This window comes from Equus asinus, unplaced genomic scaffold (genome assembly GCF_041296235.1).
Source record: "Equus asinus isolate D_3611 breed Donkey unplaced genomic scaffold, EquAss-T2T_v2 contig_813, whole genome shotgun sequence".
NCBI classification, from domain to species: domain Eukaryota; kingdom Metazoa; phylum Chordata; class Mammalia; order Perissodactyla; family Equidae; genus Equus; species Equus asinus.
Genome location: NW_027225531.1, coordinates 115,001 through 142,126, shown reverse-complemented (window position 1 = coordinate 142,126; position 27,126 = coordinate 115,001). Strand labels below are relative to the sequence as shown.

Genomic DNA, 27,126 nt, shown 5'->3' with positions numbered 1-27,126 from the left:
TTCCCAACGTCAATCGGAGATCATCCATCATACCTCTCGAGTCCCCAAAAGCCAAGAAACACGCCAACCAAAACGCTTTTATTATGCCAACGGTTCCCGTTTTCATTCCTATCGTTTAGGGAGGTTTGGTGGCAGCAGCGGCCGAAAGCAAAAGGAAACCCGAGGAAAGCGGCTCCATCCACCAGGGCTGTGTCTCATCGGTGCCGACGCAGGAGGGACGGGCTTCGTTCGTTCGTTCGCTGCGGCCCAAATTCCCGGGCCGCCCGAGGACCGCTCGCACCGGCCCGAGGGAGGGAGCCCCGGCAGGCAGGATGCCTCCGGGGAAATGGCCAAGTCGACCGCGCGACCCACAACCCGCCCGACTGGGGGCGAGAAGGAGCATGGAGGAGGACTCCGTCCCCTAGTCGGCAGACGGCCCCGGGACAGGGACGTTCGCCAAAACCTCCCCAAGGCCGCTTTCCGTGACCGAGTCGGCCTCCCCGCCTGTACTCGTCCCGGCCCGAGAAACGAGACGCGGGGTGGATCGGGACCAGGCCACGCACCAGGCCGGCCGGCGCGGCATCCTCCCTCCCCCGACCTGACCTGACCTGGACGAACGCCTCCCCATCGCCCGCCCCCGTGAGGCTGATCCGTCCGGCCGGTGAGGAGGCCGCTTGTCGGGCGCCACCTGCTTCCCGGCATCCTCTTATATAGTGTTCGAGGAGGTCGACCAGGTGGCCCGGCCTGGATTGGGGGGGGGGCGCGGGGTGCGGTGTCCCGGGCGGCGGGGGACGGGGGGGGTAGGAGTGGAGAGGGAAAGGTGGGCGTGGAGAATGCCGGGGTCGGGGGTCGGCGCGGGGCGGGGCGGGAGTTGGGGATAGGGGAGGGGCGGGAGGCCGTCTGGACATGGAGGGTCGGAAGAGCGGTGGTGACAATGATTTTCATTATCATTTAGAAAGAAGAACGTGGACTTCTTTAGAGGAGTCCTTTGAATAGCTTCTCCATTTAGTTAACATACATCCAAATGGAGGTCGGGAAACTTGGGTCCTGTTAACATATGGATGGAAGTGGAAAGAACTATCGCGATGACCGTCCTTGTGTTTCTTTTATTTTTTCTTTCTTCCTGCTCCCCAAAGCCGCCCCCCCCACCCCCGCCCCGCCCCGCCCCGCCCCGCCCCGTCCCGTCCCGTCCCGTCCATAGTTGTAGGTTCCAGTGGTAGGTCTTTCGCGTTTCTGCTATGTGGGACGCCGCCTCGGCGTGGCTTGAAGGGCGATGCTGGGTCTGGGGCTGCGCCCAGGATCCGAACCGGTGAAAACCTGGGCCGTCGAAGCCGGGGGCCGGGGTGGGGGGCGCTACTTGACCGTTCGTCCACGGGCTCGGCCCCCGGCCCCTTGTTTTCTAGGGAGAGAGACAGAGAGACCCGATCCATTTTCCCTTGGCCTCTAAAGCGTGCGTGTGGTCGAAAGGCGACAGAGAGAGGGGTTCTGGTCCAGAAAGCCCCGACTGCGCCGCCGCGGGGATCGGTCGGTTCCGCCCGAACCGTCCGAGTCGGAAAGGAACGGACAGCTTTCCTCCTTTGGGCCCCTGACTTGGGACCGACAGGGGAAGAGGAACAGGCCTCTCTCCCTCACACCCTGGCCCCTTCCTCCAGGACGCCCTCCTTCTAGTCAGCCCGCCTCTGGCTTTTCCACACGCCGACGACCGCTCGTCGGCATGGACCCACCTTCCTTGGGGGACACCACCACACGACTCTCCCACTCGTCTGCCTGCCTTTCGTTGGCGTCGCTGCCAAAGGCGAGGGGTAGGGGTGGCGGTGGCAGGGACGGCAGGGGCCCAGCGGCTCTCTGGCGGGTGAGGAAGTCTTGCTGGTTCTCCTAGGTCGGTGATCTTTCTCGATCTCCACACACATTCTTCGTTTGGGGAGCCAAGAGACGCCCTCTGAGGAATCCCTATGGCCAGGGTCGATCACTTACTCGCTCACTGCCTCGGCCTCGGCCTCGGCCTCTGTCAGTCTTGTCTCTCTCCCTCCCTCCCTCCCTCCCTCCCTCCCTCCCTCGTCGGTCTCTGTGTGTGGACGTCTAGGTGGAGGCGAGGCAGGGAGGCCACCCACCCACCTACCTCGTGGTTTACCACACGCTCTACACGGAGGTAGAATTCCCATCCCACCGAATCCATCCTTTCCACGGGGCACAAGCCAGTGGCCTTCGGGAGTCTCTCTCCCCAAGGTGGCGCATCCGTCATGGCTATCTATTTCCAGAAGGTTTCCGTTTCCATCCCCTCCCCCCGAAAGAAAAAACGGCCCCACTCCCGGATCTGCCCCACCACGATCACCACCACCGCTGCCGCCGCCGCCGCCGCCGCCATCTGCTGTCGCCCTCTAGGGTTGGACCGTTCTAGCTCTCTCCTCTGTGTGGAATCGCAACGTAGGTCGCCTTGGATGTCTGGCACCTCTCACTAAGCAGAAGGTTTTGGAGGCTCAGGCTGGGCCACGCTTTGGCCCGGGTCAGTGTTCCGTTCCTCCGGACGGCTTCCTCGTTTTCCACGAGAAGGAGCCGTGAAGACGGAAAGGAAGGGCGGATGGATGGCTTTTCCCGTGCTACCGAGTCCCTCTCCCCTTTTCCCCAAAGCGTGAGGGGCGGTCGAGAGGATCGTCTCTGATGACAAAAGTCAGAGGCACCCCGGGTCAGACACCGTGCGAGGCGTTGGTGTGTTCTCGAGAGGAGAACACGTCCCCGTCAGCGTTTCCTGTCGTTCTCGTTCCGAAAGGATTCACGCGCCACCCCGTCTCCCTCAAGGTCTTAGGGCTGTCGTGCTCCGCAGCCGTCACGTGTCGTGGATCCTGGGCACCACCACGCCACCCCGCCCCCCCCCCCGCCATAGCTGTCGATCGCTATGTGGCACGCCTACGTTTGCCCAAAAGAGCAGTCCGATGGACAGCGTGGTGCTTTTCCCAGCAGGCAGGCAGGTGAGAGTCACCCCTCTAGAAGGTTTCCAAGCCCCGTTCCATTCTCAGAGGCAGCTCCTTTGGCCATCAAGGAGGCAGGCGATGGGGGTGGGGGTGGGGATGGGGATGGGGCAGGGGCCTCTGTCCCTCTGTCGCGGTAGAAATGATTGGGAAAGCAGGGACGATGGGCGTAGGTCGACCATCCTGGGCGGTGGTGCTTTGGGAGCTTTTTCTAGAAGAAGGAGCGAACGGCGTTCCCTGGGAAGGGAGGAAACCAGAGGAGGTCCCCCTCAGACCGACCTGGCACGAGAAGGACACACACTCTCTCTCTCTCTCTCTCTCTCTCTCTCTCTCCCTTTTCTTCCTGACTTGAAATCAGGAGACAAAACTCCCCTGCCAAAGGGGCCCTCCCAAAACGGGGAGTGAGGAAGACCTCCTTCTCTTCACGGCTGAAGTTCTCCCTGCCTTTCCTGGACGGGAAGGATAGCACCTACGCCCGCTGCCGTCGGTGACTTTTAGTCCCCCTGGAGAGGAAGAAATTCTTTCCCGTGGCCGAACCCTGGCGGTTCGTTCGTGCTGCAGAGGACGTGACCCTCTCTGACACACCCAGGAACCTCCTCGCTCCGGGTCGAGGAGAGGGAGTTCTGTTCTGTGGTTTAGAATGGTGCTTAAAAAGGGATGTCGCTTACAAAGGGTCCTCGTCCCCCTTCCTAAACCTAAACGGACGGCTCGGCTCGGAGGCGTGAGATACGTTTCGCATCCTCCTCGTCGTCTTCACTCAAAGTTTTATTGGAGTTTGGAAGATTTTATTTTTTGTCTTTCCTTTTTCTCCCCAAAGCCCCCCGGTACGTAGTTGTGTGTTCTTCGCGGTGGGTCCTTCTAGCGGTGGTATGTGGGACGCCGCCTCAGCGTGGTTTGATGAGCAGTGCCGTGTCCGCGCCCGGGATCCGAACGAACTGATGAAACACTGGGCTGCCTGCAGCGGAGCGCGCGAACTTAACCACTCGGCCACGGGGCCAGCCCCTTACTGGATTTTCAAAACAACTCCGGGGGCCGGCCCGGTGGCGCGGCGGTGAAGTTCGCACGTTCTGCTCCGCCGGCCCCGGGTTCGCCGGTCCGGATCCCGGGCGCAGGACCCGGCACCGCTTGGCGAGCCACGCTGTGGCAGGCGTCCCACCTGGAAAGTAGAGGGGGATGGGCACGGATGTCAGCTCAGGGCCAGTCTTCCTCGGCCGACAGAGGAGGATTGGTGGCAGATGTTCGCTCAGGGCTCATCTTCCTCAAAAATAAAATAATAAATCGATTCGATAAAATGTCAAATAACACAACCGCGGGATCACGCTTAGAGTCACCCTTGGCCCGATGATGCCACTCCCCACCCCCCCCACCCCCCTGCCCCCCACCATTTGGAGGTGCCGTCAGTGGGATTCGTTCCTGTTTGTCCATCTTTCTTCCTCTTTTTTTTTTTTTTTTTTAAAGACTGGCACCCGAGCTCATTGCCAATCTTTTCTTTTCTTTTTATTCCTCCTCCTTCTTCTTCTTCTCCCCAGAGCACCCCAGTACCTAGTTCTATATTCTCTTTGAGGGTCCCTCTGGTTCTGCCGTGTGGGACGCCACCTCAGCGTGGTTTGATGAGCGGTGCCGTGTCCGAGCCCAGGATCCGAACCTTCCAAGCCCCGGGCCGCTGAAGCGGAGCGTGCAAACTCAACCGCTCGGCCACGGGGTCAGCCCCTTCCTTCCTTCCTTCCTTCCTTCCTTCCTTCCTTCCTTCCTTCCTTCCTTCCTAAGGAGGAGGAGGCAGGCACTGTGTGAAGTCGCCAGTGAGTCTGTGGAAAGAGACGGAGGATTTCCCATGGGAAGCCGGGGCGGGGGACACGGACCGATGTCGTGCGAACTTGAAGGTGAAAGATCAAAAAACCCACACACGCCTAGAGCGGCGGGTTGCCCGTTAGGAGTTTGCTTGCCGGGCCCATAACGCAGGGCTCATCGATGAGCCAAACCGTCCGTGATCCTCAAGCAGTCTAGTAGGGTTAGAGAAAGGAGGGGGGCACTCTTTCTGCCCCAGATGAGGCGAGTTTCTCAGACAGCCACCCTGCCCCAACATCTTCCCTCCCTGCCTCCCGGCCCTTGGTGGACTGCGGCCTAAGGGTGGGGGAATTGAAGAAAGCCGTTCAATGGAAAAAAGCCCGAGGCCATGGGAGAGAGCTTCCTGCACTTGAATGAAGCCCTGACGCCAGGCCCATCGGAATGAATGGGCCTGACCTCCCCTCCCCCCTCCCCCCTCCCCCCTCCCAGGCTGGCGACTCGGCAGTGGAAGGCTAGGGGTTTCTTCCGAAATGGTGAACCGGCCCCCTTGTCCACAGGAAAACCACACACGGGTACAGCCTAGGCCGGATCTCAGGGTACAGCCTAGGCCGGATCTCAGGCCAAGTCGTCAGGGTGGCAAGATGATGGCGGATGAGAGGAAACTTGTTCTGGGACCGCACCGCCCCCCCCCCCATCGCCTCTCTGGCTGAGAAGAGGGCTGGGGAGCGGTGAGGGTCAGGGGGAGAGTGGGGGCGGGGCCGGGACAGGGACCACCGGGCAGTAGGACGGGAGTAGCCCTGAGGCCTGCCTGCCTGCTTCCTTCCCTGCCGGCGCAGGGCTGAGAGAGGCACGGGGCACGCTGGCTCCTGCCCCTTCACTCATTCGGGAAGCCTCCTGTTGTTGCTCCTGAGGTGCCGGCTGCGGTGACAGACAGAGCAAAACTCCTCTCTCTGTCTATTTCTTCAAAGGCCCGAGTCTGAGCTACGACAGATTCCCCTGTGGCTCAACCCGCAACCTCCCATCCTGCCAGACCAGACCCCTTGTCTAAAAACCTCCACTGGAGGAGCTCTTCCACCTGACTCGGAAAGGAAACACCAGCCCCGCCTCAGCCTCACACCCACCACCACCACCACCACCCGCCCCCCCCCCGCCCCACTCTCCTCCGGACCCAGATACCTAACAGAGGGAACAAAAATCCAAAAATCCTGCTGCTCTCCTTCTACCACCTCCACTTCAGAAGAGTCAGTCTCCCCCGAACACCTCAGACTCTGTGACTTCCCGCGGCCTCCCTTTCCCCGTCCCCATTCTCTCCCCGGACGGGCCCCATCTTACACTTGAACGACAGCTCCACCGCTCGGGGCAGCTGGACACGATGTCCCAAAGTGGCCCGGACGGTAGCCTGGTCGATTCCAAAGGACCCACGCACGCAGTCGGCCATAAACGTGGTGTGGAGATCGTGGACGTTTGCGGGCCTCTGATGAAATCGCTGCTCCGGGGACCCCGGCGTCTAGGACCCGTCTTCTCCGTGTTCTTCACACCGTTGCTCCTGGGCCGGTTATTCTCTTCCCTCTCACTGACCTTAACGTTTTGTCTCTGCCATTGAATTTTGACTGTGCGAATGTGACTTGCCGCTGTAGGGCTGCGTGGATCTCTCAGGCATCCTGCTGTGCCGTGCGGGGGGGGGGGGAATCCTTGGTGGGTGGGTCGATAGACGTCCCTTTGGTTGTGCCCTGGAGGGGAGAGACAGAGGGGACGACTCAATCCACCACGAACGCTGATGTCGCTCCGATAAACCTGTAGCGGTGATTCTAGTTTATGGCCCGTGTCCTGAAAATAACTTCCCGAAGGGCCAGCCCGGCGGCACAGCGGTTAAGTTCGCACGTTCCGTTTTGTCAGCCAGGGGTTCGCAGGTTCGGATCCAGGGTGCGGACGTGGCGCCGCTTGGCGAGCCACGCTGTGGTCAGCGTCCCGCCTATCAAGGGGAGGGGGATGGGCACGGATGTTAGCTCAGGACCACTCTCCCGGGGCAAAAAGAGGAGAATTGGCAGCAGGTGTCAGCTCGGGGCTCGTCTTCCTCGAAAAATAAATTAATTAAATTAATAAAAACAACTTCCCAAACCTCTCTGATAACTTGAAGCTTTGAAGTTTTGCGAGGTGAAATCAGGTGATAAAAAAGTCCACGGACAGGGGCGGCCCCGTGGCCGAGTGGTTAAGTTCACAAGCTCCCCTTCGGCGGCCCAGGGTTTTGCCGGTTCAGATCCCGGGCACGGCACGGACACGGCACCGCTCGTCGGGCCGTGTGGAGGCGGCGTCCCACATGCCACAACTGGAAGGGCCCTCAACTAAGATAGACAACTATGTCATGGGGGGGATTGGGGGAGAAAAATCGGGAGGGGGGAAAAAAAAAACAAAAACGGAAGATTGGCAACAGGCGTTAGCTCTGTGAGGGCCGATCTTCCTCACCCAAAAACTAAAGTGAGATGAAATCAAATAAAGCGAAGGAAAAGATAAACCTATGAAATCCCATGTTTCTAAAAGTGGCCAAGTGTTTAGACATTGGCCAAGCGACGGAATGCTCATGGGAAGGACAGTTCCTAATTGCTGGCTTCTTAGTTTTCACCAAAATTAAGGTTCGTGAGGGTTAAAAAATCTACTTAACAAATGCGATGAAAGCCACTAGGCCGGCCCGGTGGCGCGCTGGTTAAGTGTGCCTGTTCCGCTTCGCCGGCCCGGGGTTCGCCAGTTCGGATCCCGGGGGTGGACGTGGCACCGCTGGGCGAGCCACGTGGTGGTAGGCGTCCCACATATGAAATAGAGGAAGATGGGCACGGAGGTGAGCTCAGGGCCAGCCTTCCTCGGCAAAAAGAGGAGGATTGGCAGCAGTTAGCTCAGGGCTCATCGTCCTCAAAACAAAACAAAACAAAACAAAAAGCCACTAAAAGTGAATATGGGAAACATCTTTGTGTTCAAGGAAAGTGAGATGGCTGCCTTCAGGCAAGAGGGCCTAAAAAGTAAAGATCGTTTTGTCTGTGAAAAGGTGATCAAAGTTTCACGGGGAAAATAATCTGAGAAAAAGGCCTGTTCGTGGTCAAGTGGCCTAAAATTGGAACGAGTGGACAGATAGAAATGGCGAGCGATAGGATCTATGGGAGTCTATGAGGAAGCCATTGGGTGTCGGCCTAATTCGGCCTGACAGTGTTTTTCGAAAAGGGCCTGACGTGGCCGTCGAGCACGCATCGCATCGTAGATCCGCTTTACACATTTCCTACGGCAAGAACCAATGCCCTTAAGGGAAAGGAGCAGCTTCCCCGTGCTCGGGCCTTTCCTTAAGGAGAGGCATCTTTCCTTAGGCTAGGAGCGGATGGTTGCGCTCACCTTTGACCATCCGGCTCCCCTGTGACCACCCAGGCCCAGACAACAGACCTGCCACCCAGCAGTGTCTGTCGATCGCTGTGCCGACAGAGCAGTCTCGCGACTATCATCCAAGGGACCTTTCGATCCTATGTGAAACGTCCTCTCTGGGGGTCTAGAAGCACTCTGTACACCCCACTTCCCGGGCACCCTCTCTTCCTTCGGGAAGAAAGGCCCCGGGCCACAGTCCTCACATTTTAGCTCAGAATAAACGCACCCCGATTTTCACGGATAGATTGGTTCCGGATTATTTCCGTCGACAGAATGGAATCAAGTCAATGAGTTTCAAGATCGGAGGGAAGCTGATGCAAAATCAGAATTTGTTTTTCTCACTCCCGAAAGGATACTTTTCTCTAACTTCTAGTCTCCTCCTGATAAAGACATTGGAAAATGTTTCTCTTGACCTCTGAGGGAATCGACACCAAAGACAGAGATCCTCCATTTTGTCAGAATGATTTCCTAGGCCTCCAATGGAGGAGGCCTCCCTCGGACGGGAGCTCAGCTTTTGTTTTGCAACAGTTTTCCTCTCTCTGCTTGCCTTTAACATCTCCTTTCCCGTTCTTCTTTTTTGGAAGGGAAATACGTGCACCGCTGGGGAAAAAAAAAAAAAAAGAATTTTCTAAATGACCAAAGAAGATCTACGACTGTTGTTATTTTGGTTTCACGGAGCAGTTCCACGTCCACATTTACTCCATTTTAAACACCCACACACACTCACAGCACGGCGCTGTGAGGATGTCCCGGGGAACTCGATTTGTGGAGGGAATGGCTGTGAGGTCTCTGCCCCCCAACCCCCACCATTTGGGTGCTTCTGCTTGTTGATGAGGACGGGAAGCCCTGCTGAAATCCATATTCTTATCACCACACGTGCATCTGCACCCATGCTCCCCCCCCGTGTGTCGTCTTTGGGCTTTGCTGTGGCCCCGTGCGGAGGGAGACCTGTTTTGTGTTGTAAACTTTTCCGCGGCCAAGCGGCTCGGTCCTTTCCTCTACGACTTGTGGGCTCTGTCTGTCCGTCTGCCTTAGAGAGACCCTCTGGGCCGGAAGTGACAGGCTGCACACAATTCCTGACAGACTGCGGACAATTCCTCCGTCGTCACGGTCCTTCTCTGATGACGTGCATGGTTTCGGTTTGACAGCGACCCCCACCCCCCACCCCGCCGTGATTTTCTAAGTCCTCCCGGGAGCCCGGGAAGTGCTTGGGCCGCTCCGGGAAGCGGGGGCCGGCAGCCCCGGCCTGCCCCGTGGCATCTCCGGGGACTTTTCCACCTCTGTCCGCGTCAGCCAGCCGGCAGCCCCGCGCCCGGCCCGGCCCAGAAGTCACGTGGGGAGTCTGTCCCCTTCCTGGCAAGCCCACCCACCCCACCCCCCTCCCCGCCGATTTTCCAACACCTCCTTCTGCGCCCAGGGTTGCCCTGTGCTGCCTGGGAGCTCCGAGGTGGACACCCTGGGGCCTCACGTGGTGACCTCCCGGCCGCCCCAAGCGGGCCCAGAGAGAAAGAGAGAGAGAGAGAGACAGAGAGAGACAGAGACAGAGACAGAGACAGAGAGAGACAGAGACAGAGACAGAGACAGAGACAGAGACAGAGAGAGACCTGACCCGGCGGTGGGCTCAGGCTGTGCACTCTCGCTGGCTGGTGACCCGGTTCCCTCCCGCTGACCCCTCCGCGCCGGTCGTTGGGCGCCATCTGGCGGCCGCTTTTACAGAGTGGCCCTCCTCCGGAGCCCCGGCGACATGAGCAAGGGATGGGACTCGCAGGACGTCTGTGTGGTTTCCAGTGTGGGGCTGTGTGGAACAGAGCTGCTAAGAACATTCATGCCCCGGATTCTGTGTGAATGAACAGGAACGTGGCCGCAGCCCCCACCCCGCCCCCCGCCCCAGCCCCCGGGAGTGGTGGGAGTGGTGCCCTCCAGACCACCCTCGGGTTGGATGCCTCCCTCCCTGGAAGGACTCACGGGACTCCACAAAAGCTGACTTCCTGGAGGTCCAGCGGAGACCCCCAAGGCCCAAGGCCCCCCCCCCCCACCCACCCACCACAGATCACTGTGGAAGCCTTAACGACCCAAGGCTCCAGCTACATACAGACGCTCTTAGGAGGCAAGATACACCAAAGGCTTATGTAGGTTGCCACTTTCGGTGGTGGTTTCCGCGGCGTGTCAGTTTTGGAACCCGCCACGCCCTTTTTCACAGAGGCCATACCGTTTCCCTTCACCACCAGTGAGGCGTGAGTGACTGACTTGGCTTCTCCGCGACCTGACTAGCAGTTTGATCCTGTTCCGGTATTTGGAAGAAGGCAGTCTCACCCATGTGTCCCCACAATGTCTCCCTCTAATTTTCTCACTTGCTTTTCCAGGGAACAGCTCACATCTTTTCATGCGCTTATCGGTCATCCATGCGTACCTCCTCCACCCCAGGTGAAAGTGCCTGCTCTGTCTATTGGTCTTCCATTCTTTTTGTATTTTTCAGTGTTGATTTCCCCCGGGTCTCCACTCCATTGTGGGTTTTGTTTTTTGTTTTTTGTTTTTTGTTTTTTTTTTTTGCTTAAAGATTGTCACCTGAGCTAGGCACTGTTGCGCTGCTTCCTCAGTTTCAGAGGGTACCTTTTTCAGGGTTGCTTTTTGACCGGGTCTCCTCGCCATTGTATTTTTTATTTTTTTTTTTTTGCTTAAAGATTGCCACCTGAGCTAGCCTCTGTTGCCCATCTTCTTCGGTTTCAGAGGGTAGATTTCTCAGTGTTGCTTTTTCGCCAGCTCTCCACGCCCTTGCGTCTTTTTTTTTTCTGCTTGAAGGCTGCAACCTGAGCTAGCTTCTTTTGCCCATGTTCCTCAGTTTCAGAGGGTGGATTTCTCCGTGTTGCTTTTTCCACAGGTCTCCACACCCTTGTGTGTTTCTTTGGCTTAACGATGGCCACCTGAGGTAGCCTCTGTTGCCCATCTTCGTCCGTTTCAGAGGGTGGATTTCTCAGTGTTGCCTTTTCGCCAGCTCCCCACGCCCTTGTGTGTTTCTTTTGCTTAAAGATTGTCACCTGAGCTAGGCACTGTTGCCCTGCTTCCTCAGTTTCAGAGGGTACCTTTTTCAGGGTTGCTTTTTCACCGGGTCTCCTCGCCATTGTATTTTTTTATCTTATTTTTTTTGCTTAAAGATTGCCACCTGAGCTAGCCTCTGTTGCGCTTCTTTCTCAGTTCTAGAGGGTAGATTTCTCCGTGTTGCTTTTTCCCCAGGTCTCCACGCACTTCCTTTTATTTTTCCTTAAAAATTGCCACCTGAGCTAGCCTCTGTTGCCCATCTTCGTCGGTTTCAGAGGGTAGATTTCTCACTGTTGCTTTTTTGCCAGGTCTGCACGCCCATGTGTTTTTTTTCTGCTTAAAGGTTGCAACCTGAGCTAGCTTCTTTTGCCCATGTTCGTCAGTTTCAGAGGGTGGATTTCTCCGTGTTGCTTTTTCCCCAGGTCTCCACACCCTTGTGTGTTTCTTTGGCTTAACGATTGCCACCTGAGGTAGCCTCTGTTGCCCATCTTCCTCAGTTTCAGAGGGTGGATTTCTGAATGTTGCTTTTTCCCCAGGTCTCCACGCCCTTGTGTGTTTCTTTTGCTTAAAGATTGCCACCTGAAGCCAGCCTCTCTTGCCCATCTTCCTCAGTTTCAGAGGGTAGATATTTCAGGGTTGCTTTTTCCCCAGGTCTCCACGCCTTTGGGTTTTGTTTTTGCTTAACGATTGCCACCTGAGCTAGCCTCTGTTGCCCATCTTCGTCCGTTTCAGAGGGTGGATTTCTCAGTGTTGCCTTTTCCCCAGGTCTCCACGCCCTTGTGTGTTTCTTTTGCTTAAAGATTGCCACCTGAGCTAGCCTCTCTTGCCCATGTTCCTCAGTTTCAGAGGGTAGATATTTCAGGGTTGCTTTGTCCCCAGGGCTCCACGCCTTTGTGCTTTGTTTTTGCTTAAGGATTGCCACCTGAGGTAGCCTCTCTTGCCCATCTTCCTCAGTTTCAGAGGGTGGATTTCTCCGTGTTGCTTTTTCCCCAGGTCTCCACGCCCTTGTGTGTTTCTTTTGCTTAAAGATTGCCACCTGAGCTAGCCTCTGTTGCCCATCTTCGTCCGTTTCAGAGGGTGGATTTCTCAGTGTTGCCTTTTCGCCAGCTCCCCACGCCCTTGTGTGTTTCTTTTGCTTAAAGATTGTCACCTGAGCTAGGCACTGTTGCCCTGCTTCCTCAGTTTCAGAGGGTACCTTTTTCAGGGTTGCTTTTTGACCGGGTCTCCTCGCCATTGTATTTTTTTATTTTATTTTTTTTGCTTAAAGATTGCCACCTGAGCTAGCCTCTGTTGCGCTTCTTTCTCAGTTCTAGAGGGTAGATTTCTCCGTGTTGCTTTTTCCCCAGGTCTCCACGCACTTCCTTTTATTTTTCCTTAAAAATTGCCACCTGAGCTAGCCTCTGTTGTCGATCTTCGTCGGTTTCAGAGGGTAGATTTCTCACTGTTGCTTTTTTGCCAGGTCTGCACGCCCTTGTGTTTTTTTTCTGCTTAAAGGTTGCAACCTGAGCTAGCTTCTTTTGCCCATGTTCCTCAGTTTCAGAGGGTGGATTTCTCCGTGTTGCTTTTTCCCCAGGCCTCCACGCCCTTGTGTGTTTCTTTTGCTTAACGATTGCCACCTGAGCTAGCCTCTGTTGCCCATCTTCGTCCGTTTCAGAGGGTGGATTTCTCAGTGTTGCCTTTTCCCCAGCTCCCCACGCCCTTGTGTGTTTCTTTTGCTTAAAGATTGCCACCTGAAGCCAGCCTCTCTTGCCCATCTTCCTCAGTTTCAGAGGGTAGATATTTCAGGGTTGCTTTTTCCCCAGGTCTCCACGCCTTTGGGTTTTGTTTTTGCTTAACGAGTGCCACCTGAGCTAGCCTCTCTTGCCCATGTTCCTCAGTTTCAGAGGGTAGATATTTCAGGGTTGCTTTGTCCCCAGGGCTCCACGCCTTTGTGCTTTGTTTTTGCTTAAGGATTGCCACCTGAGGTAGCCTCTCTTGCCCATCTTCCTCAGTTTCAGAGGGTGGATTTCTCCGTGTTGCTTTTTCCCCAGGTCTCCACGCCCTTGTGTGTTTCTTTTGCTTAAAGATTGCCACCTGAGCTAGCCTCTGTTGCCCATCTTCGTCCGTTTCAGAGGGTGGATTTCTCAGTGTTGCCTTTTCGCCAGCTCCCCACGCCCTTGTGTGTTTCTTTTGCTTAAAGATTGTCACCTGAGCTAGGCACTGTTGCCCTGCTTCCTCAGTTTCAGAGGGTACCTTTTTCAGGGTTGCTTTTTGACCGGGTCTCCTCGCCATTGTATTTTTTTATTTTATTTTTTTTGCTTAAAGATTGCCACCTGAGCTAGCCTCTGTTGCGCTTCTTTCTCAGTTCTAGAGGGTAGATTTCTCCGTGTTGCTTTTTCCCCAGGTCTCCACGCACTTCCTTTTATTTTTCCTTAAAAATTGCCACCTGAGCTAGCCTCTGTTGTCGATCTTCGTCGGTTTCAGAGGGTAGATTTCTCACTGTTGCTTTTTTGCCAGGTCTGCACGCCCTTGTGTTTTTTTTCTGCTTAAAGGTTGCAACCTGAGCTAGCTTCTTTTGCCCATGTTCCTCAGTTTCAGAGGGTGGATTTCTCCGTGTTGCTTTTTCCCCAGGCCTCCACGCCCTTGTGTGTTTCTTTTGCTTAACGATTGCCACCTGAGCTAGCCTCTGTTGCCCATCTTCGTCCGTTTCAGAGGGTGGATTTCTCAGTGTTGCCTTTTCCCCAGCTCCCCACGCCCTTGTGTGTTTCTTTTGCTTAAAGATTGCCACCTGAAGCCAGCCTCTCTTGCCCATCTTCCTCAGTTTCAGAGGGTAGATATTTCAGGGTTGCTTTTTCCCCAGGTCTCCACGCCTTTGGGTTTTGTTTTTGCTTAACGAGTGCCACCTGAGCTAGCCTCTCTTGCCCATCTTCCTGAGTTTCAGAGGGTCGATATCTCCGTGTTGCTGTTTCCCCAGGTCTCCACGGCCTTGTGTGTTTCTTTTGCTTAACGTTTGCCACCTGAAGCCAGCCTCTCTTGCCCATCTTCCTCAGTTTCAGAGGGTAGATATTTCAGGGTTGCTTTTTCCCCAGGTCTCCACGCCTTTGTGTTTTGTTTTTGCTTAAAGATTGCCACCTGAGCTAGCCTCTCTTGCCCATGTTCCTCAGTTTCAGAGGGTAGATATTTCAGGGTTGCTTTGTCCCCAGGGCTCCACGCCTTTGTGCTTTGTTTTTGCTTAAGGATTGCCACCTGAGGTAGCCTCTCTTGCCCATCTTCCTCAGTTTCAGAGGGTGGATTTCTCCGTGTTGCTTTTTCCCCAGGTCTCCACGCCCTTGTGTGTTTCTTTTGCTTAAAGATTGCCACCTGAGCTAGCCTCTGTTGCCCATCTTCGTCCGTTTCAGAGGGTGGATTTCTCAGTGTTGCCTTTTCGCCAGCTCCCCACGCCCTTGTGTGTTTCTTTTGCTTAAAGATTGTCACCTGAGCTAGGCACTGTTGCCCTGCTTCCTCAGTTTCAGAGGGTACCTTTTTCAGGGTTGCTTTTTGACCGGGTCTCCTCGCCATTGTATTTTTTTATCTTATTTTTTTTGCTTAAAGATTGCCACCTGAGCTAGCCTCTGTTGCCCATCTTCGTCCGTTTCAGAGGGTGGATTTCTCAGTGTTGCCTTTTCGCCAGCTCCCCACGCCCTTGTGTGTTTCTTTTGCTTAAAGATTGTCACCTGAGCTAGGCACTGTTGCCCTGCTTCCTCAGTTTCAGAGGGTACCTTTTTCAGGGTTGCTTTTTGACCGGGTCTCCTCGCCATTGTATTTTTTTATTTTATTTTTTTTGCTTAAAGATTGCCACCTGAGCTAGCCTCTGTTGCGCTTCTTTCTCAGGTCTAGAGGGTAGATTTCTCCGTGTTGCTTTTTCCCCAGGTCTCCACGCACTTCCTTTTATTTTTCCTTAAAAATTGCCACCTGAGCTAGCCTCTGTTGTCGATCTTCGTCGGTTTCAGAGGGTAGATATCTCACTGTTGCTTTTTTGCCAGGTCTGCACGCCCTTGTGTTTTTTTTCTGCTTAAAGGTTGCAACCTGAGCTAGCTTCTTTTGCCCATGTTCCTCAGTTTCAGAGGGTGGATTTCTCCGTGTTGCTTTTTCCCCAGGCCTCCACGCCCTTGTGTGTTTCTTTTGCTTAACGATTGCCACCTGAGCTAGCCTCTGTTGCCCATCTCTGTCCGTTTCAGAGGGTGGATTTCTCAGTGTTGCCTTTTCCCCAGCTCCCCACGCCCTTGTGTGTTTCTTTTGCTTAAAGATTGCCACCTGAAGCCAGCCTCTCTTGCCCATCTTCCTCAGTTTCAGAGGGTAGATATTTCAGGGTTGCTTTTTCCCCAGGTCTCCACGCCTTTGGGTTTTGTTTTTGCTTAACGATTGCCACCTGAGCTAGCCTCTCTTGCCCATCTTCCTGAGTTTCAGAGGGTCGATATCTCCGTGTTGCTGTTTCCCCAGGTCTCCACGCCCTTGTGTGTTTCTTTTGCTTAACGTTTGCCACCTGAAGCCAGCCTCTCTTGCCCATCTTCCTCAGTTTCAGAGGGTAGATATTTCAGGGTTGCTTTTTCCCCAGGTCTCCACGCCTTTGTGTTTTGTTTTTGCTTAACGATTGCCACCTGAGCTAGCCTCTCTTGCCCATGTTCCTCAGTTTCAGAGGGTAGATATTTCAGGGTTGCTTTGTCCCCAGGGCTCCACGCCTTTGTGCTTTGTTTTTGCTTAAGGATTGCCACCTGAGGTAGCCTCTCTTGCCCATCTTCCTCAGTTTCAGAGGGTGGATTTCTCCGTGTTGCTTTTTCCCCAGGTCTCCACGCCCTTGTGTGTTTCTTTTGCTTAAAGATTGCCACCTGAGCTAGCCTCTGTTGCCCATCTTCGTCCGTTTCAGAGGGTGGATTTCTCAGTGTTGCCTTTTCGCCAGCTCCCCACGCCCTTGTGTGTTTCTTTTGCTTAAAGATTGTCACCTGAGCTAGGCACTGTTGCCCTGCTTCCTCAGTTTCAGAGGGTACCTTTTTCAGGGTTGCTTTTTGACCGGGTCTCCTCGCCATTGTATTTTTTTATCTTATTTTTTTTGCTTAAAGATTGCCACCTGAGCTAGCCTCTGTTGCGCTTCTTTCTCAGTTCTAGAGGGTAGATTTCTCCGTGTTGCTTTTTCCCCAGGTCTCCACGCACTTCCTTTTATTTTTCCTTAAAAATTGCCACCTGAGCTAGCCTCTGTTGTCCATCTTCGTCGGTTTCAGAGGGTAGATTTCTCACTGTTGCTTTTTTGCCAGGTCTGCACGCCCTTGTGTTTTTTTTCTGCTTAAAGGTTGCAACCTGAGCTAGCTTCTTTTGCCCATGTTCGTCAGTTTCAGAGGGTGGATTTCTCCGTGTTGCTTTTTCCCCAGGTCTCCACGCCCTTGTGTGTTTCTTTTGCTTAAAGATTGCCACCTGAGCTAGCCTCTGTTGCCCATCTTCGTCCGTTTCAGAGGGTGGATTTCTCAGTGTTGCCTTTTCGCCAGCTCCCCACGCCCTTGTGTGTTTCTTTTGCTTAAAGATTGTCACCTGAGCTAGGCACTGTTGCCCTGCTTCCTCAGTTTCAGAGGGTACCTTTTTCAGGGTTGCTTTTTGACCGGGTCTCCTCGCCATTGTATTTTTTTATTTTATTTTTTTTGCTTAAAGATTGCCACCTGAGCTAGCCTCTGTTGCGCTTCTTTCTCAGTTCTAGAGGGTAGATTTCTCCGTGTTGCTTTTTCCCCAGGTCTCCACGCACTTCCTTTTATTTTTCCTTAAAAATTGCCACCTGAGCTAGCCTCTGTTGTCCATCTTCGTCGGTTTCAGAGGGTAGATTTCTCACTGTTGCTTTTTTGCCAGGTCTGCACGCCCTTGTGTTTTTTTTCTGCTTAAAGGTTGCAACCTGAGCTAGCTTCTTTTGCCCATGTCCCTCAGTTTCAGAGGGTGGATTTCTCCGTGTTGCTTTTTCCCCAGGCCTCCACGCCCTTGTGTGTTTCTTTTGCTTAAAGATTGCCACCTGAAGCCAGCCTCTCTTGCCCATCTTCCTCAGTTTCAGAGGGTAGATATTTCAGGGTTGCTTTTTCCCCAGGTCTCCACGCCTTTGTGTTTTGTTTTTGCTTAACGATTGCCACCTGAGCTAGCCTCTCTTGCCCATGTTCCTCAGTTTCAGAGGGTAGATATTTCAGGGTTGCTTTGTCCCCAGGGCTCCACGCCTTTGTGCTTTGTTTTTGCTTAAGGATTGCCACCTGAGGTAGCCTCTCTTGCCCATCTTCCTCAGTTTCAGAGGGTGGATTTCTCCGTGTTGCTTTTTCCCCAGGTCTCCACGCCCTTGTGTGTTTCTTTTGCTTAACGATTGCCACCTGAGCTAGCCTCTGTTGCCCATCTTCGTCCGTTTCAGAGGGTGGATTTCTCAGTGTTGCCTTTTCGCCAGCTCCCCACGCCCTTGTGTGTTTCTTTTGCTTAAAGATTGTCACCTGAGCTAGGCACTGTTGCCCTGCTTCCTCAGTTTCAGAGGGTACCTTTTTCAGGGTTGCTTTTTGACCGGGTCTCCTCGCCATTGTATTTTTTTATCTTATTTTTTTTGCTTAAAGATTGCCACCTGAGCTAGCCTCTGTTGCGCTTCTTTCTCAGTTCTAGAGGGTAGATTTCTCCGTGTTGCTTTTTCCCCAGGTCTCCACGCACTTCCTTTTATTTTTCCTTAAAAATTGCCACCTGAGCTAGCCTCTGTTGTCCATCTTCGTCGGTTTCAGAGGGTAGATTTCTCACTGTTGCTTTTTTGCCAGGTCTGCACGCCCTTGTGTTTTTTTCCTGCTTAAAGGTTGCAACCTGAGCTAGCTTCTTTTGCCCATGTCCCTCAGTTTCAGAGGGTGGATTTCTCCGTGTTGCTTTTTCCCCAGGCCTCCACGCCCTTGTGTGTTTCTTTTGCTTAAAGATTGCCACCTGAAGCCAGCCTCTCTTGCCCATCTTCCTCAGTTTCAGAGGGTAGATATTTCAGGGTTGCTTTTTCCCCAGGTCTCCACGCCTTTGTGTTTTGTTTTTGCTTAACGATTGCCACCTGAGCTAGCCTCTCTTGCCCATGTTCCTCAGTTTCAGAGGGTAGATATTTCAGGGTTGCTTTGTCCCCAGGGCTCCACGCCTTTGTGCTTTGTTTTTGCTTAAGGATTGCCACCTGAGGTAGCCTCTCTTGCCCATCTTCCTCAGTTTCAGAGGGTGGATTTCTCCGTGTTGCTTTTTCCCCAGGTCTCCACGCCCTTGTGTGTTTCTTTTGCTTAAAGATTGCCACCTGAGCTAGCCTCTGTTGCCCATCTTCGTCCGTTTCAGAGGGTGGATTTCTCAGTGTTGCCTTTTCGCCAGCTCCCCACGCCCTTGTGTGTTTCTTTTGCTTAAAGATTGTCACCTGAGCTAGGCACTGTTGCCCTGCTTCCTCAGTTTCAGAGGGTACCTTTTTCAGGGTTGCTTTTTGACCGGGTCTCCTCGCCATTGTATTTTTTATCTTATTTTTTTTGCTTAAAGATTGCCACCTGAGCTAGCCTCTGTTGCGCTTCTTTCTCAGTTCTAGAGGGTAGATTTCTCCGTGTTGCTTTTTCCCCAGGTCTCCACGCACTTCCTTTTATTTTTCCTTAAAAATTGCCACCTGAGCTAGCCTCTGTTGTCCATCTTCGTCGGTTTCAGAGGGTAGATTTCTCACTGTTGCTTTTTTGCCAGGTCTGCACGCCCTTGTGTTTTTTTTCTGCTTAAAGGTTGCAACCTGAGCTAGCTTCTTTTGCCCATGTCCCTCAGTTTCAGAGGGTGGATTTCTCCGTGTTGCTTTTTCCCCAGGTCTCCACGCCCTTGTGTGTTTCTTTTGCTTAAAGATTGCCACCTGAAGCCAGCCTCTCTTGCCCATCTTCCTCAGTTTCAGAGGGTAGATATTTCAGGGTTGCTTTTTCCCCAGGTCTCCACGCCCTTGTGTGTTTCTTTTGCTTAAAGATTGTCACCTGAGCTAGGCACTGTTGCCCTGCTTCCTCAGTTTCAGAGGGTACCTTTTTCAGGGTTGCTTTTTGACCGGGTCTCCTCGCCATTGTATTTTTTTATTTTATTTTTTTTGCTTAAAGATTGCCACCTGAGCTAGCCTCTGTTGCGCTTCTTTCTCAGTTCTAGAGGGTAGATTTCTCCGTGTTGCTTTTTCCCCAGGTCTCCACGCACTTCCTTTTATTTTTCCTTAAAAATTGCCACCTGAGCTAGCCTCTGTTGTCCATCTTCGTCGGTTTCAGAGGGTAGATTTCTCACTGTTGCTTTTTTGCCAGGTATGCACGCCCTTGTGTTTTTTTTCTGCTTAAAGGTTGCAACCTGAGCTAGCTTCTTTTGCCCATGTTCCTCAGTTTCAGAGGGTGGATTTCTCAGTGTTGCCTTTTCCCCAGCTCCCCACGCCCTTGTGTGTTTCTTTTGCTTAAAGATTGCCACCTGAAGCCAGCCTCTCTTGCCCATCTTCCTCAGTTTCAGAGGGTAGATATTTCAGGGTTGCTTTTTCCCCAGGTCTCCACGCCTTTGGGTTTTGTTTTTGCTTAACGAGTGCCACCTGAGCTAGCCTCTCTTGCCCATGTTCCTCAGTTTCAGAGGGTAGATATTTCAGGGTTGCTTTGTCCCCAGGGCTCCACGCCTTTGTGCTTTGTTTTTGCTTAAGGATTGCCACCTGAGGTAGCCTCTCTTGCCCATGTTCCTCAGTTTCAGAGGGTGGATTTCTCCGTGTTGCTTTTTCCCCAGGTCTCCACGCCCTTGTGTGTTTCTTTTGCTTAAAGATTGCCACCTGAGCTAGCCTCTGTTGCCCATCTTCGTCCGTTTCAGAGGGTGGATTTCTCAGTGTTGCCTTTTCGCCAGCTCCCCACGCCCTTGTGTGTTTCTTTTGCTTAAAGATTGTCACCTGAGCTAGGCACTGTTGCCCTGCTTCCTCAGTTTCAGAGGGTACCTTTTTCAGGGTTGCTTTTTGACCGGGTCTCCTCGCCATTGTATTTTTTTATTTTATTTTTTTTGCTTAAAGATTGCCACCTGAGCTAGCCTCTGTTGCGCTTCTTTCTCAGTTCTAGAGGGTAGATTTCTCCGTGTTGCTTTTTCCCCAGGTCTCCACGCACTTCCTTTTATTTTTCCTTAAAAATTGCCACCTGAGCTAGCCTCTGTTGTCCATCTTCGTCGGTTTCAGAGGGTAGATTTCTCACTGTTGCTTTTTTGCCAGGTCTGCACGCCCTTGTGTTTTTTTTCTGCTTAAAGGTTGCAACCTGAGCTAGCTTCTTTTGCCCATGTTCCTCAGTTTCAGAGGGTGGATTTCTCCGTGTTGCTTTTTGCCCAGGCCTCCACGCCCTTGTGTGTTTCTTTTGCTTAACGATTGCCACCTGAGCTAGCCTCTGTTGCCCATCTTCGTCCGTTTCAGAGGGTGGATTTCTCAGTGTTGCCTTTTCCCCAGCTCCCCACGCCCTTGTGTGTTTCTTTTGCTTAAAGATTGCCACCTGAAGCCAGCCTCTCTTGCCCATCTTCCTCAGTTTCAGAGGGTAGATATTTCAGGGTTGCTTTTTCCCCAGGTCTCCACGCCTTTAGGTTTTGTTTTTGCTTAACGAGTGCCACCTGAGCTAGCCTCTCTTGCCCATGTTCCTCAGTTTCAGAGGGTAGATATTTCAGGGTTGCTTTGTCCCCAGGGCTCCACGCCTTTGTGCTTTGTTTTTGCTTAAGGATTGCCACCTGAGGTAGCCTCTCTTGCCCATCTTCCTCAGTTTCAGAGGGTGGATTTCTCCGTGTTGCTTTTGCCCCAGGTCTCCACGCCCTTGTGTGTTTCTTTTGCTTAAAGATTGCCACCTGAGCTAGCCTCTGTTGCCCATCTTCGTCCGTTTCAGAGGGTGGATTTCTCAGTGTTGCCTTTTCGCCAGCTCCCCACGCCCTTGTGTGTTTCTTTTGCTTAAAGATTGTCACCTGAGCTAGGCACTGTTGCCCTGCTTCCTCAGTTTCAGAGGGTACCTTTTTCAGGGTTGCTTTTTCACCGGGTCTCCTCGCCATTGTATTTTTTTATCTTATTTTTTTTGCTTAAAGATTGCCACCTGAGCTAGCCTCTGTTGCGCTTCTTTCTCAGTTCTAGAGGGTAGATTTCTCCGTGTTGCTTTTTCCCCAGGTCTCCACGCACTTCCTTTTATTTTTCCTTAAAAATTGCCACCTGAGCTAGCCTCTGTTGTCCATCTTCGTCGGTTTCAGAGGGTAGATTTCTCACTGTTGCTTTTTTGCCAGGTCTGCACGCCCTTGTGTTTTTTTTCTGCTTAAAGGTTGCAACCTGAGCTAGCTTCTTTTGCCCATGTCCCTCAGTTTCAGAGGGTGGATTTCTCCGTGTTGCATTTTCCCCAGGCCTCCACGCCCTTGTGTGTTTCTTTTGCTTAAAGATTGCCACCTGAAGCCAGCCTCTCTTGCCCATCTTCCTCAGTTTCAGAGGGTAGATATTTCAGGGTTGCTTTTTCCCCAGGTCTCCACGCCTTTGTGTTTTGTTTTTGCTTAACGATTGCCACCTGAGCTAGCCTCTCTTGCCCATGTTCCTCAGTTTCAGAGGGTAGATATTTCAGGGTTGCTTTGTCCCCAGGGCTCCACGCCTTTGTGCTTTGTTTTTGCTTAAGGATTGCCACCTGAGGTAGCCTCTCTTGCCCATCTTCCTCAGTTTCAGAGGGTGGATTTCTCCGTGTTGCTTTTTCCCCAGGTCTCCACGCCCTTGTGTGTTTCTTTTGCTTAAAGATTGCCACCTGAAGCCAGCCTCTCTTGCCCATCTTCCTCAGTTTCAGAGGGTAGATATTTCAGGGTTGCTTTTTCCCCAGGTCTCCACGCCCTTGTGTGTTTCTTTTGCTTAAAGATTGTCACCTGAGCTAGGCACTGTTGCCCTGCTTCCTCAGTTTCAGAGGGTACCTTTTTCAGGGTTGCTTTTTCACCGGGTCTCCTCGCCATTGTATTTTTTTATCTTATTTTTTTTGCTTAAAGATTGCCACCTGAGCTAGCCTCTGTTGCGCTTCTTTCTCAGTTCTAGAGGGTAGATTTCTCCGTGTTGCTTTTTCCCCAGGTCTCCACGCACTTCCTTTTATTTTTCCTTAAAAATTGCCACCTGAGCTAGCCTCTGTTGTCCATCTTCGTCGGTTTCAGAGGGTAGATTTCTCACTGTTGCTTTTTTGCCAGGTCTGCACGCCCTTGTGTTTTTTTTCTGCTTAAAGGTTGCAACCTGAGCTAGCTTCTTTTGCCCATGTCCCTCAGTTTCAGAGGGTGGATTTCTCCGTGTTGCTTTTTCCCCAGGCCTCCACGCCCTTGTGTGTTTCTTTTGCTTAAAGATTGCCACCTGAAGCCAGCCTCTCTTGCCCATCTTCCTCAGTTTCAGAGGGTAGATATTTCAGGGTTGCTTTTTCCCCAGGTCTCCACGCCTTTGTGTTTTGTTTTTGCTTAACGATTGCCACCTGAGCTAGCCTCTCTTGCCCATGTTCCTCAGTTTCAGAGGGTAGATATTTCAGGGTTGCTTTGTCCCCAGGGCTCCACGCCTTTGTGCTTTGTTTTTGCTTAAGGATTGCCACCTGAGGTAGCCTCTCTTGCCCATCTTCCTCAGTTTCAGAGGGTGGATTTCTCCGTGTTGCTTTTTCCCCAGGTCTCCACGCCCTTGTGTGTTTCTTTTGCTTAAAGATTGCCACCTGAAGCCAGCCTCTCTTGCCCATCTTCCTCAGTTTCAGAGGGTAGATATTTCAGGGTTGCTTTTTCCCCAGGTCTCCACGCCCTTGTGTGTTTCTTTTGCTTAAAGATTGTCACCTGAGCTAGGCACTGTTGCCCTGCTTCCTCAGTTTCAGAGGGTACCTTTTTCAGGGTTGCTTTTTGACCGGGTCTCCTCGCCATTGTATTTTTTTATCTTATTTTTTTTGCTTAAAGATTGCCACCTGAGCTAGCCTCTGTTGCGCTTCTTTCTCAGTTCTAGAGGGTAGATTTCTCCGTGTTGCTTTTTCCCCAGGTCTCCACGCACTTCCTTTTATTTTTCCTTAAAAATTGCCACCTGAGCTAGCCTCTGTTGTCCATCTTCGTCGGTTTCAGAGGGTAGATTTCTCACTGTTGCTTTTTTGCCAGGTCTGCACGCCCTTGTGTTTTTTTTCTGCTTAAAGGTTGCAACCTGAGCTAGCTTCTTTTGCCCATGTTCCTCAGTTTCAGAGGGTGGATTTCTCCGTGTTGCTTTTTCCCCAGGCCTCCACGCCCTTGTGTGTTTCTTTTGCTTAACGATTGCCACCTGAGCTAGCCTCTGTTGCCCATCTTCGTCCGTTTCAGAGGGTGGATTTCTCAGTGTTGCCTTTTCCCCAGCTCCCCACGCCCTTGTGTGTTTCTTTTGCTTAACGATTGCCACCTGAAGCCAGCCTCTCTTGCCCATCTTCCTCAGTTTCAGAGGGTAGATATTTCAGGGTTGCTTTTTCCCCAGGTCTCCACGCCTTTGGGTTTTGTTTTTGCTTAACGAGTGCCACCTGAGCTAGCCTCTCTTGCCCATGTTCCTCAGTTTCAGAGGGTAGATATTTCAGGGTTGCTTTGTCCCCAGGGCTCCACGCCTTTGTGCTTTGCTTTTGCTTAAGGATTGCCACCTGAGGTAGCCTCTCTTGCCCATCTTCCTCAGTTTCAGAGGGTGGATTTCTCCGTGTTGCTTTTTCCCCAGGTCTCCACGCCCTTGTGTGTTTCTTTTGCTTAACGATTGCCACCTGAGCTAGCCTCTGTTGCCCATCTTCGTCCGTTTCAGAGGGTGGATTTCTCAGTGTTGCCTTTTCGCCAGCTCCCCACGCCCTTGTGTGTTTCTTTTGCTTAAAGATTGTCACCTGAGCTAGGCACTGTTGCCCTGCTTCCTCAGTTTCAGAGGGTACGTTTTCAGGGTTGCTTTTTGACCGGGTCTCCTCGCCATTGTATTTTTTTATTTTATTTTTTTTGCTTAAAGATTGCCACCTGAGCTAGCCTCTGTTGCGCTTCTTTCTCAGTTCTAGAGGGTAGATTTCTCCGTGTTGCTTTTTCCCCAGGTCTCCACGCACTTCCTTTCATTTTTCCTTAAAAATTGCCACCTGAGCTAGCCCCTGTTGCCCATCTTCGTCGGTTTCAGAGGGTAGATTTCTCAGTGTTGATTTTTCCCCATTTCTCCACGCCCTCGTGCTTTTTTTTTTTATTTCCTTAAATGTCGGCGCCTGAGCTAGCTTCTTTTGCCCATCTTCGTCAGTTTCAGCGGGTAGACTCTCCGCCTGCCTTCGACAGGCCCTCTGGACTGGAAAGCTTTCCTCCTCCCGTCATCACGGTCCTTCTCGGATGACGTGCCTGGTTTCGGTTTGACCGTCCCCGCCCGCCCTGATTTTCTAAGTCCTCCCGGGAACCCCGGGGGCGCTCCAGCCGCTCCGGGAAGCGGCGGCCTCCCGGCCGCACCGGCCCAGCCCGGCCCGGGCCGCCCCCTGGCCTCTCTGGGGGGAACTCTCCCCTTCCCCTTCCCGGTGATCGCCCGAGAAACCTTTTCCGAGTCCCCCTCCTGCGGCTGGGGCTGCGCCTTGGCGGCCGGGAGCCCGCGGGCGGACGCCCCGGGGCCGCACTGGGCCGGGAGGCTGGGTCCGAGGGGGCTCCGGGACGGGATCGGGCGGCCCGGCGGCCCGGCTGTGCTCCCCGGCGGGCCCGCGCTCCGGCTCCGTCCCGCTGAGGCGGTCGTCGGTCGCCGGGTGCCACCTGGCGGCCGCTTTTATATCGTCTCTTTCCTCCGGAGCTCCGGCGACGCGGGCCAAGGGACGGGACTCGGCCGCGGTGACCGAGGCAGAGTCCCGGGAGGCCGGCGTCGCTGGCGGGATCTGGCCCGGTGGCGCCGGGGCGTGAGCGCGACGCCCGCTCGCCGGAGATTGGAGGTGCAGGCTACTGAGGGAGGTGGCTGTCGCCGCGCCGCCCGGTGCCGGCCGGGGTGTGGGGCCTCCCGGACGGGTCGACCAGCAGCCGCCGGTGCCCCTCCGTCCCCGGGAGGGGGTGGGGGGCCGCCGCGGGGGAACGGGCGAGGGAGCTCATCCCGTGCCCGGCCGTCGTCCCGAGGGCGGCCCGGTGGTCGGGCCTTCCGCGTCGCCGATCCCCTTTCCGCGCCCCGCTCCGGAGGTGGGCGACCGGCCGGGGCCTTGCGGGGGAGGCCCGTGGAGGGCGCGACGGGCTCGGCCGCCGGGCTGGCCTTTTCCCCACTGGTCTTCCGAGTCGACCGGCTCTGGCGGTGGGGACCGGGCCCGGTCCTCGGATGCCTCCTCCTCCGTGGCAGTTTTTTTTTCCAAGTCCCGCCCTGGAGAAGAGCGTGGACCGGCCCCGGGAGCCCTCGAGGGCGGGCCGGGGAGGGCGTCCCCGGCCCGGACGCGTGCCCGGGGTGGGTCCGGGCCGTCGGACCGGACTTCTCTCTCCGAGTTTCGCGGGTCGCGTCTTTGTCCGGAGGCGGGAGGGGGCCGGCTCGAGGCGTAGGTGGAGCCCCGGCTGAGGGACGGGAGCCACGGTCCCGCCCCGGGCCCGGTCGCCGGAGGCGCCTCCGCGGAATTCTTTTCTAAGTCCTGACCCGGCGACTCAGAGGGAGGGACCGACCGGTCCCGGCCCGCGCGGGCGGCCCGGGGAGGCTGTCCCCGGCTCCCCCTGCCGCCACGCTTCTGGGGTCGACCAGATGGCCCCGGGAGCTCCGGGCCTGGTGGCGATGGGGTCGTGCTTGGGGTCTGGTGGCCGTGGCCGTGATCCAGGGGTTCCCCTGGTGATCCGTGGGTGGGCCCCGTCTCCGGGCGCGGCGATTCTTGCCCCCGAATGGGTGGTTTTGTGCCGCCAGGTAAGTGCTGACACGCTCTGCTCGGGTGACAGTCGCCCGAGAGCTTCCGGGTGCCTGGATGCGTGTGCGGGGAGGGCTCCGGGCTCTGGCCGAGAACCGGACGCCCGTTTCCACCCCCGCCGCTTGAGCCGCCCGCTGGGGCCTGCGCGCCGGCTCTTGTGCGTTCCAGGCGCCCCCACGACCGTGGTGCCACCTCCGGTCTCTGGTACCCGAGGGCGGCGGGGTTAGGGGCGCGGGGTCCTCTACCACGTGCACTCCCTGCCGCCGGCACCCGGGTGCGGTCGCGACTTACCCCATCCCACCGGCTCCGTGCCAGTGCGTGTCAGGCGTTCTCGTCCTGGGGTCGTCGCCCGCGCTTGCTGGAGGAGGAGAGGGGTCGGTGAGGCTGAAGCAGGCTCCTCCGCTCGCTGTCCTCGCCGGCCTTCCCTTGCTCGGGGGTCCCTCGCGTTATGCTGCCGACCGATGTGGTGATGCTGTGCTCTCCCGGGCCGGGCCTAAGCCGTGCCAGACGAGGGACGGACGTTCATGGCGAACGGGACCGCTCTTCTCGCTCTGCCCGCGGGTCCCCTCGCCCGTTCTCCCCCGCTGCGAGTGGCGTGTGGGAGGCGGCAGGGGTGCGGAATCCGGCCCGACCTCGCTCCCCCGCCCCGTGCCTCGTGGCGTGGGCGGTGTCGGGGTCTCCGTGACGCGGCGGATGCTCTGCCTGTGCCTCTTGGCTGTGTCTCGCGGGCGGCCCTCCCCGCGGTGGGGCGGGCCGTGTTGCCGCCGCGCCGCGCGCCTTCCCGGGCGCGTGAGCGCGTTCCCCAGGCCGTTGGCGGTGCCCCTGGAGCGTTCCAGGTCGTCCCTCAGGCGCCCGAGGCCGAGTGGCGGTGTCGTTCCCTGTTCCCGTCGGCCTCCTCAGGTAACCACTGCGCTGGTGTGTCTGAGGAGCGGGGGGGTCGAGTCGGTAAGGGAGGCGTGCCCCTCGTCCCCCTCGGGGGGGACGGGTGCCTCGTCGCCCCCCACGGCGTGCCGTGTGGGGGCGGGCAGGCTCGGGCGCGTGCCCGCGCGTTCCCCTTGCTGGGGTTTCCCCGCGGGTGTGGGAGTGACCGTGGCGGGCCGAGCCAGCGGCGTGGCGCTGGCTCTTTGGTTGGGAGGTGCTGTTTGATCGGCACCTCCGTC

At 54.9% G+C, this 27,126-nt stretch overlaps 1 long non-coding RNA gene across 1 annotated transcript; it reads right to left on the bottom strand.

Moving 5' to 3' along the window:
- Positions 1–3,693: 3,693 nt before the first annotated feature.
- Positions 3,694–6,460, bottom strand: LOC139044424 (uncharacterized). Its single transcript, XR_011501378.1, has 3 exons — positions 6,063–6,460; positions 4,488–4,750; positions 3,694–4,203 (listed from the first exon to the last, which is right to left on the bottom strand). It is a non-coding gene; the product is annotated as an uncharacterized lncRNA (long non-coding RNA).
- Between the last annotated feature and the right edge of the window lie 20,666 nt (positions 6,461–27,126).